At 40.1% G+C, this 10,956-nt stretch overlaps 1 long non-coding RNA gene across 1 annotated transcript; it reads left to right on the top strand.

Annotated features, from left to right (window-relative positions):
- Positions 1-384: 384 nt before the first annotated feature.
- On the top strand, positions 385-2,222 carry LOC307046775. Its single transcript, XR_013810237.1, has 2 exons — positions 385-775; positions 1,918-2,222. It is a non-coding gene; the product is annotated as an uncharacterized lncRNA (long non-coding RNA).
- Positions 2,223-10,956: the final 8,734 nt, after the last annotated feature.

Consider the following 10,956-nt stretch of genomic DNA (forward strand, 5'->3'; position numbering starts at 1 on the left):
ACACACACACACACACACACACACACACACACACACACACACACACACACACACACACACACACACATACTATACTGTGACTCTAAAAGGCTAGTTTGTGTGACCTTTTTATATTTGTTATGATATTCTGATATACCATACTATTATTAGAGCCAAAACTAACTTAACCTGTTTCACCCTGAGCCTGTTTTTCAGGTCTCAGGCTCGAAAATGACATTCCCAGAACAAATGCCCATATCTTCCCTTCTAAAAGGTTTAAATTAATAATCTTTTTTCTCAAAGTAATGATAAACCTGTGACTTGGATGTATAAAAAGGCAGAATCAATATAGAGGTTTTTTATTTTAAAGAAAATTCAAATTGAACATAGTAAAAAACTGTAAATTATAGTGTCCGTCCAAAAGTTATTTTTTACTTATAGTGAAAACTACCTTTGGATGATGGGTTAGTAGACTAAAAGCTTTAGGAATCCAAAGTACAACATATAATAAGTACCCTGTATCAAGATTGATGCAAAACAAGTGAAATCTGTTTCCCCAAACACACACATGGTAAAACAAAAAGGTGGGGGCTTCGCGCCCGCAGTTTTGCATGAAAGCGAACCTATCTCTCGCTCTGACATCTGGAAACGGAAAAGCAGGGTTTATTGCTTATGGATGATCAGAAATCATTTCAAAGGGACACAGGCACATTGGATTAACCTATGGATTAACTTCAGCAGCGTTTTTATCATTGTAATGCCATTGAAGACCACTTTTGACCAGACTACGACACAGGTAAACCATGTTAGCGTTTTTAGCTACCTAGCGCCACATGTTTGATGTCTGTTTTTGTTTATAAAGTCGCGAGTTTGTATCATTGAGTGATAATGTCTGTACCCAACGATTCTGTGTCATCCCACGATCAGATCGATGGGTTGGATGTGCAGAATGGATAAATAATAAAGTTTTATGAGTGAGTTTCATTGCAGTAAATCTGTTAGCATTTTTCGCTCGTTGCTAATTCAGAGGCTCAACGTTAGCATTGTGTGGTTTTTTTTGAAAAAAAAAGAAAATGATCAGTGAGATGAGTTTCTTCCCGTTACATGTAAAACATTCATAGCTTATTAAATGAACATGCCCTCAGACACTGTTTCCTGCAAGATGTTGCGGGAGGGCCTTAACAGGTTAAATCACCAATCTCCATAAGAATTAGCTTCTATTATTAACTCAACCTCATTCAAAGCTATTGCTTTCAAGCTTTTAACTTAAATACGCTCTGCAATGTTGGCTAAATACTGAGAAGTATGGTGTGAATGTAAACACCATCCAGAAATAAAAGCTAGGTCGGGGCTAACGTAATTAGCAACTCTTGTGTGGTATCAGACCCTTACCACCAGAACATATAAACAAACCATTTGGTCACTGTCAGTCATCAGTTCCAAGCTTCAAGCAGTTCGATATGTCCAGACATATCCAATATGGCCAACCGCAAATACTTAAAGAAAATAACTTATGATACCTGGATGTACCATACTATTACTTTTTGTTTTTGTTGTTGATACATTCAAAAATATTATAATGACTATTTGACATATACCAGGGCTATGCGATTGGCGAAGGTAATATATACCGGCCCTTTGAGTAGAATGTTAAAAAAGTAAGCTAGTTCCTGACTGTACGGCCCACTCCTTGAATCTTTCAATATACTGATGTGTTTATTCAAAACCGTTGTTGCACTGGGGTGTGCACTTAAATTGATGTTGATGGTTAAATTAGTGAATGGTTTACATGTTAGATGACATGAGTTCTGAAAATGTCATCTGTGTGGTGTCTAGACATTTATGTTGAGTTAATTCATTTAGTTCAGTCCTTTTGTCTTTTGCTTTGTCTTGTGAAGTCATGTTTTATTTTGTAGTAACCTTTCCCTCTCGTTTCAGAGCCATTCCTGCCTCCAGTGTGATCGTCAGCCCCTCCCTTAATTGTTGCCACCTGTATCCCCTTACCTAGTGTGTATATATAGTCTGCGTCTACCTTTGTCCTGTGCCAGTTCGTCTTGTCTCACCGGGCCTGCCGGTCATTCCTTGACCTCGTTGAGTATGTTTTTGATGGACTCCTTTTGTTTCATTTTTTATGGTCAATGTAGATGTTTTTGTTTGGAGTTTTGGATCTTATAATTTCTCAGTTTTTCCTCCTAGTGAGCGCTTTGTGTTTTTGCCTTTATTAAAGACCTTGTTAATCCTGACCTGTTTCTGGTGTTGTGCGTTTGGGTCGTGAGCCTTGTGACATTCTTAACATATGGTTCCCTGATTTCTGCGTCATACTTTTACAACATGCAATAGAAGCACTCCTACAGTATGTTGTATTACATTAATGTATCTGTAGCTATTAACATGATTGCTCATACATATGCTCATACATATTTCAAGGCATATTTGTCTTGAGCCCTTATTTTGGATCACTTCATCAACTGTCCCCATTCAAAAACTATTAAATAGCCCTGTTATATACTATGACCATTATTTTTCTTATTTGTTATGTATATACATATATATTTATATACCATACTATAATTTTATAGTATAAGGAGCACGACGCTCGTGCACTGTCAACAGGAGGGCGGGGGGAGCCTCCCTGCGGGGAAGCAGTGTGTGGACCAATTTACAAACAAATGTAAATAACTGGTTTAAACGGCATAATAATAAGGACGATTGTCCGTTCTGTGATTCTCCAGAACACACGTGTTATGATATTAGGGTAATGCAGAGTGAGATGAGATCGCTGTCCCTTTAAGAGAGAGAGGGGTGTGCATGTGTGTGTGTGTGGTTGGTAGAGCGAGAGTGAGCGAGCGTGTGTGTGAGCGTTGTTAGTGATGGGATTTATGGCTCTTTGAAGGGAGCCGGATCTTATGGCTCCGTTCCTTTCAAAGAGCCGTTCAAAAGAGTCGTTCAAAAGAGCCGTTTTTTAAAGGGGGCGGGGTTACTAGGTTTATCTGCGAAATAATCACCAGCATGGGCGCGGGAAGGGGGGTGCTGAGGGCGCTGCAGCACCCCCTAGCGGCAGGCAGGGGGTGCGGAGCTCTCCTGTCTGAATTTTTATTTGACGGTTATTGCTGCTCCCGCTGTGCATAATCTGTGTAATATGTAGCCAATAAATTCCACATTGTTGGTAAAATAATATTTTGGCCTGCCCCGAATGTTTTTTCTGTAGCCCCGGACAATTCTACCTCAATAATATAATACATTAACACTAGAAAGGACGGCAGGCCTGTAATTTCCCGTGTTCAGTGAATGCAACAGAGGCAAGACACCAGACCAATCAGAGAGTTGGATGGAAATAAAAGTGTGCTTGTGTCATTCAAGCTCGCGGCTCTGTGTGTGTGCGGAAATAGCACATTTAGTGTGTGTGAGAGAGGGGGAAAGAGAGAGGGACCGGTGCCAGCAGCAGGGACCGTGTTGTTAGCATCTGGTTAGCTAGCTGCACTAACGGACAGATGGAGCTGTTTGTTCCACAACAAGCTGGAGGAGAGCTCTCCTCTCAGACTGAGAGGCTCAGGTGAGCTAAAGGACTCTCTGAGTGTTTAGATAGTTAACTTTAGTCTAAGTTATCTCAGTGGGTCTCAAACGGTTTGGTCAAAAATTATTCAAAATATTATTTCCGCGGCACACCTTCATATGATCATTATAGTTATAAAAAAAATAAGAGAATAAAGGAAAAACAATTATGAAATACTATATGGCAGTAAAACAAGAATACAGTTTGAAAGGGGAGTGATTTGTAAAATATCCATAAAGAAAAAGAACATCTGCTTACAGTTGTGTTTCATCTGGGTGTTGAGAGATGTGTCCATAGATCTCTTAATGTTGCTCTCAAAGTGCACCAGATTGATGCTTTTAACTTCAATATTTAAAAAAAATCTTCCCGGGGGAGCATCCCCCCGGACCCCCCTAGAGGAGGTGAGGTCCGCTCCCCACTCGTAAAAAATAGCACTTTGCCCCTGCCTATATGCCGTGAGCTGATTATCGAGCCTTCATTGTAACAGTCGCGGGTTTACTGTGTGTTTGCGTGTGGGGAGTTTTTTTATGCGTGCTCTATAGTGCCCGTAATAGTGTTCACTGGAGTCCAGCACCTCAGCACCCCCACTCAAAATACCTTCCCGCGCCTCTGATCACCAGGATAATGATTGACTGTATTGCCAGACCTAATGTCAATCATCTGCATTGTAAACATGACACAAGGTGGCGCCATATTCATGTCAGTGAATGTACTTTGAATTGACCCTCTGTATGTGTTAAGTAAATAAAGTTGCCTTGCCTTGAATGAAATTCATGCAACTCTTAATATTAGATACTGTGTTTTTAAGTGGCGATGGAGATTATTTGTTGACCCTGCTTTAAAGGATATTTTGCCTTTACAAATGGTGCGCTTTATCACTGTCTGGGTTTTGGTTGAAGTGCATCCAACTGCGTTTCCAATATTGCAGGGCCGTATTCACCATATACATTGGGGGGGGACACATCCCCCCCAATATTCAGATACACTCAAAATGTCCCCCCCAATAAATAGCAACAAAAAAAAAGTTGGGATTTTTGGATTTTTTAATTAAAATAAAATTGCTATTCTATGACTTCTTTATTTTGTTTATTTATATACTTGAAAATCTATATTTTCTGTTATTGTGAACTTCACCAAAATGATATTTCTTTTCATATGTAAATTGGTTCCTTATTTTGTACTCGGGGGTGTATTTCGCTGTTGCACGTCTGAGTCCACCTTCAGTTAGCTTGATGCTCCAAGCAGGTCAGTCGTGTTTTAATTTGCCCTCCATCAGTTCTGGTATCTTTTCTAGTTAGCCCTAAAGTAATCTATATTATTTTTATTTCGTAATGGTAATGTTAATGAACCCTCCGGTTTAGCTTCTTTGTGTAAGTAACTTGTAGTTCTGATGTTAAAACCAAACTTTTCAGGAATAGTAGCTAACTAGCTGTGGGCTAGCTGGTTTCAGTTGTTAGCCAGGGTTTGGCGGGCTAGTGTCAGCTATGTGGAAAATGACGGTGTCGTTTTGGATGTAATACAATAGATATTTATTGATGTGGATTATTTCTATTTTATTTTGTAATTTGTAGGGTGTGGAAAGATTTAAAACTGTGATGTGTGACATCTATGGAATACCAAAGGTGCCAGAATTAATTAAATACTCTACAATTATTATGAAATAGTATTTCATAATCGTCAGAAGCATTTAAAAGACACTCACACGCAGGAGGTTTGCAGTTTGCATCATAGCTTGTGCTGGGTTTAGAACGCTCAGAATTACTAATAAACATGTTTAATTATCTTATATCCAGCGCTGCTGACCCGTATTCATCGCATCAGCAACTGCAGATCGCAGAGGTCAAGCTGTAAGCATGAGCAAGAGGAAGGGTGGCAGTGACATTAGACAGTTTTTTGGGCAGCCTCAGAAAAGAAAAAAAGTAAGTTAAGAGCAGTGAGAAAGTGAGTATTGTTACCAGTCAGATAGCTTGTTTACTGATAATATTTCTTTCATGTTCACTCTGGTGTGTTCAGAGTAAAGAGAGAGAGGGAGAGAGAGAATGTGAGCATGGCGACCAGACAGGGAGAGTGTGCACTGGTGACATGGAGGTAAGCCAGAAAGGAGCTATATTGATGGTTAAGACAGAATAATGACAACATAGCAGTCTAATGTTAAAGGGGACCTATCATGCAAAATGCACCTTTGTACATCTTTTATACATGAATATGTGTCCCCGGTGCGTCAGGGAACTCACCAAGAGTCAGAAAACACAACCCTCTCTATTTTCCTCCGTGCCCAAATCTCTAAAAAAGGGGCTGCAACGGATCTGAAAAAAACGGATCCAGATTGAGCACCGTCCTGACGTCAGGACGGTGGCGCTACGGCTATTGGGCCAACTCCACCAATCAGGAGGAGACAGCCACTTGCTTTGCCGTTCTTAAGCGCTGGAGAAGCTGTAAAAGCTGTAGTACATTTAAAAGGCCAAAAGATGGTGCTGTTCTCATTGAATCCAAAATGTCAGGCTCAGTGTTGATTTGAGTGAAATGAGGAATGGCTCAAATGTATGATCTGTTTTTTTCTTGTTTTTTTAAAAAGTATAAATATGCCTTATATAGGTATGGTCCTACACTATATTATTCAAATATAGCATGATAGGTCCACTTTAATGTACAGACTCCTGTGTCCCCCCATATGTATAATGTGTATCAACAGTCTTTCTAGTCAATAGTTTACTGATATTTCTTCCATGTTCACTCTGGTGTGTTCAGAGTAAAGAGAGAGAGGGAGAGAGAGAATGTGAGCATGTCGACCAGACAGGGAGAGTGTGTGCTGGTGACATGGAGGTAAGTCAGAAAGGACCTATATTGATGGTTAAGACAGAATAATGACAACATAGCAGTCTAATGTTAATGTTAATTTAAGATGAGATCATCCTCATATATATTTCAGATAATACCATCAAGCAGGGAGAGTGAGTTTGACAATGAGAGAGAGAGCAGCAAGGCAGGCGAAAATGAAGTTACAGGAAAGGAAGGGGAGGAGCTTGGACTTTGCCCAAATCATCCAAATGTGAAAGTCATACCCAGTCAAACCCTATCAAATAGAATACTCTACTTTTAGGAGAAGTGGTTTGAAGATCATACATGGCTCCATTACAGCCCCTCTGTAAAAGGGGTCCTCTGTTTCTATTGTGCTAAATACTTTGCAGCACAATAGTCTAAGCTTGCGTCAAAAGCCGATTCAGCGTTTGTGAAGACTGGTTATAACAATTGGAAGAAGGCACTGGAGAAATTTAGTGTGCATAAACACAGCCAGTGTCACAAATTAGCTGTGATGACTAGGATTCAGGAGCCAGAGCCTGTTAATGTGCAACTTTCACGTGTGCTTGAAAGACGGCAGCAACAAGCAAGAAGAAATCTGATGAAGATTGTTGAGGGTGTGAGGTACTTGGCGCGGCAAGGTGTGGCTTTTCGAGGCGATCAGAAGGAGAGTGGGAATTTAAGCCAGCTTCTAAAGTACAAGGCAACGGGCGATGCAGAACAATTGACTATATCTTCGCTTCTAAAAATGGATAAAGGAATAATCTTTTTTCTCAAAGTAATGATAAACCTGTGAGTTGGATGTAGAAAAAGTCAGAATCAATATACAGTTGCAAGAAAAAGTATGTGAACCCTTTGGAATTACCTGGATTTCTGCATAAGTTGGTCATAAAATGGAGGAAGCCACTGCTCTCCAGAAAAAACATTGCTACACGTTTGAAGTTTGCAAAAGAGCACCTGAATGTTCCACAGCACTACTGGCAAAATATTCTGTAGACAGATGAAACCAAAGTTGAGTTATTTGGAAGGAACACACAACGCTATGTGTGGAGAAAAAAAGACACAGCACACCAACATCAAAACCTCATCCCAACTGTGAAGTATGGTGGAGGGAGCATCATGGTTTGGGGCTGCTTTGCTGCCTCAGGGCCTGGACAGATTACCATCATCGACGGAAAAATGAATTCTCAAGTTTATCAAGACACTTTGCTGGAGAACTTAAGGCCATCTGTCCACCAATTGAAGCTCAACAGAAGATGGGTGATGCAACAGGACAACGACCCAAAGCACAGAAGTAAATCAACAACAGAATGGCTTCAACAGAAGAAAATACGCCTTCTGGAGTGGCCCAGTCAGAGTCCTGACCTCAACCCAATTGAGATGCTGTGGCATGACCTCAAGAGAGCGATTCACACCAGACATCCCAAGAATATTGCTGAACTGAAACAGTTTTGTAAAGAGGAATGGTCCAAAATTCCTCCTGACCGTTGTGCAGGTCTGATATGCAACTATAGGAAACGTTTGGTTGAGGTTATTGCTGCCAAAGGAGGGCCAACCAGTTATTAAATCCAAGGGTTCACATACTTTTTCCACCCTGCACTGTGAATGTTTACATGGTGTGTTCAATAAAAACATAAAAACATATAATTGTTTGTGTGGTTTTAGCTTAAGTAGACTGTGTTTGTCTATTGTTGTGACTTAGATGAAGATCAGAACACATTTTATGACCAATTTATGCAGAAATCCAGGAAGTTCCAAAGGGTTCACATACTTTTTCTTGCAATTGTAGATGTTTTTAAAGTAAATTCAGTTTGAACATAGTAAAAAAATGTAAATGATAGTGTCCGTGCAAAAAATAAACCATTACTTATTGTGAAAACCACCCTTGAATGATGGGATGGTAGACTAAAAGCTTTAGGAATCCAAACTATAACATAATAAGTACCCTGTATCAAGATTGATGCAAAACAAGTATTTCCAAGGCACACCTTTATATGATCATTATAGTTATACAAAATAAGAGAATAACAGAATAACAGGTATGAAATCATTCCAACTCATACTACAGTTTAAAAAGGGAGTGATATGTAAAATATGCATAAAGAAAAAGTAAATCTGTTCAGTTCTGTTTCACATGGGTGTTGTTGAGATGTATCCATAGATTTAGTCCCTAATGTTGCTCTCAAAGTGCACCAGATTGATGCTTTTAACTTCAATATTTAAAAAAAAATCTTCCCGGGGGAGCATGCCCCCGGACTCCCCTAGAGGAGGATAGGTCCCCCGCCCACCCACACCCACCGTCAAATTGTCCCACCCACATTGAGGATGCTTCTCAGTTTCGTGACTATTGTTGTGTTTTGCCCCCACGGGCAGGGGCATGGGGTTAAACAGGTTTTAAAGTATCCAATGTGTTAGTGATTTTTTATGTATTTTCCTTTAGAGTGGCAGGAAATTAGTATTCAAATTGTTATTGAATTTTTGGTCCCCCCCAATGTTGATTCCATGAATACGGCCCTGCAATATTGAAGTTAAAAGCATCAATCTGGTGCATTTTGAGAGCAACATTAACCCTACCTTAATAATACCTTAAAGCGGACAAAACACTGGCACTGGAGAAACCTTATTCATTAACATCCTTTAATGAAGCAAACTAATGCCTTAACTCACTCAAATACAGTCGTTTACTTATTTCGGTGAAACGAAGGTGCGTAGAGTTTTAAAGGATGCGGATAGTCTCACCTTGATTCTGGCGCATTGCTTATCGTTTTATAGATCTATTCTCATCCACCATCTTTGTTTGTGACGTAAAGAGTGTAAGAGTCACGTTTCTGAATCGGACACTCTGAGTGGATGCAGTCACAGCCAATCGGAGTCGGATTCAGAGGGTTGCCTGTCAGTTTCGTTGCCTGTCAGTTCCGTTGCTATGGTCCCGTTGTTAAGTGTACTGAAACGAGAGCCGGTATAATTCCAAAACAATATAAAAATTAGAATGCGTTATTTTAGTTTCTTAAAGGTAGACTGAGGTATGAAGGAACGTTACATCTCAGGATAATTTTTAGTCATGTTCTGTATACATACTAACATAAAGGGTATAATTAGTGTGGTTACTCCATGTTTACTATAACATTAACATTACATCACTCTTTTTCACTTCTTACTCAGTCAGCCAGACTGCAGATATCACCATTAGATTAAAAAACCTGAAACATCATCCATTTCTTTACTGCTGGTGATGACATTGTTGTCAGCTGCTGATACTGCTGCTGCTGCAGCTAGTGGCGCCTGCTTCGATGAAAATAACTTTCTAATATCCATAACTTTATAGGCTATTAGCTTAAAACTCGTCAGGCACTAGCAGAGCCATATGGCGCTGGGCACTAGGAAGGATCACTTCTTCTTCAGGGCAGGGAAGGCTACGCAGTATGCAGGCTACTGTCCCGCAGCGGCTGCCTCTCCGGTGGACTCCGGTACTGCACATTACTCCCGAGACGTTTAAAAAAAAATATATATATATTTTTAAGTGAAACATCCGGGGCTTGAGCCCAAGTAGCCACCCCCTAGCGCCGCCACTGCTCCTCGTGCTGAAACCTGGTATACACTCTCTGTCCTAAACGGCTTGTTGGAGGATAATCTGGTGTTTTTGAGTTGATGAGTAGTGCAGATATCACTTTAAAATCAATCGACAGTAAAGAGATTACTTACTTCTGGGTGTAAAATCCTCCGTTATCCAATGGGAATGGATACGCTCACATTGCTTTTAAGTGCCGCCGACATGGACCGATGCGGTGCTTCCCTGAGCGTCAAATACCGCCACTGATGGGAATACATTGCAATCAGTTGAAAGCTCTTTGCGTCCGTTTATGAAGCTGAAGGGGACTTGCGCGTCACAACTGCATGCCATACCCTGACCAAGTATCGCTCCTGGACGTTCAGGGAGTGAGACTGTGTTGTTTTAAGCAGTGCTGAATATCTCACAGAAGCAAAGTCAGCATCTTCCTCTCAGAGGGCTGGCATTTATGTTTGTGTTGTGCACATTGAGTCTTTGAAACTATATATGAGATTATTCTCCACTTGAAACATTATGTGTCTCAAAAACTGTAAAATGTCACGATAAGTCTATGGTTCCCTTTCACAGAGCAATACATAAAGGTCAAGTCTTCCCTGTTGCACAAAATGATTTTGTAATATATGTTTTTTTTCATGAATGTGTCTCATTCTGTAATTTCATGCAAATGAAATGAGTATTTGCTTCACTCGCAAAAGTCTGTCCACAATGTCTTTTACTTACAGTATAAGTAAATCTTGCTGGCGTGAATCGTATAATCCTTGCTAACATCTTGTATTTCTTACCCCAAATAAATCCTATTTATAGACCCTTTCATAGCAGACACTCAGCAAGTTATTGCAGAACACATAAATGACAGTTCCAGCTATTATTGCAATGCAGCAATTAGTAATGCTCTGAGTGACAACTTTGTTTGAAAGGCTAGCTAGAAGTTAATATACATCATTATTTTAAAATGAAAATGTATTTAAGAGTTGAGTCAGACATTTTAGTACAATCTCTTTTTGTGTGTAGGTGCAGCAGCGTGTCTTGGACCCTCCAGCCCAGTCAAACAGAGACA

The sequence above is a fragment of the Notothenia rossii genome, assembly GCF_949606895.1.
Source record: "Notothenia rossii genome assembly, chromosome: 7".
Taxonomy (NCBI): Eukaryota; Metazoa; Chordata; class Actinopteri; order Perciformes; family Nototheniidae; genus Notothenia; species Notothenia rossii.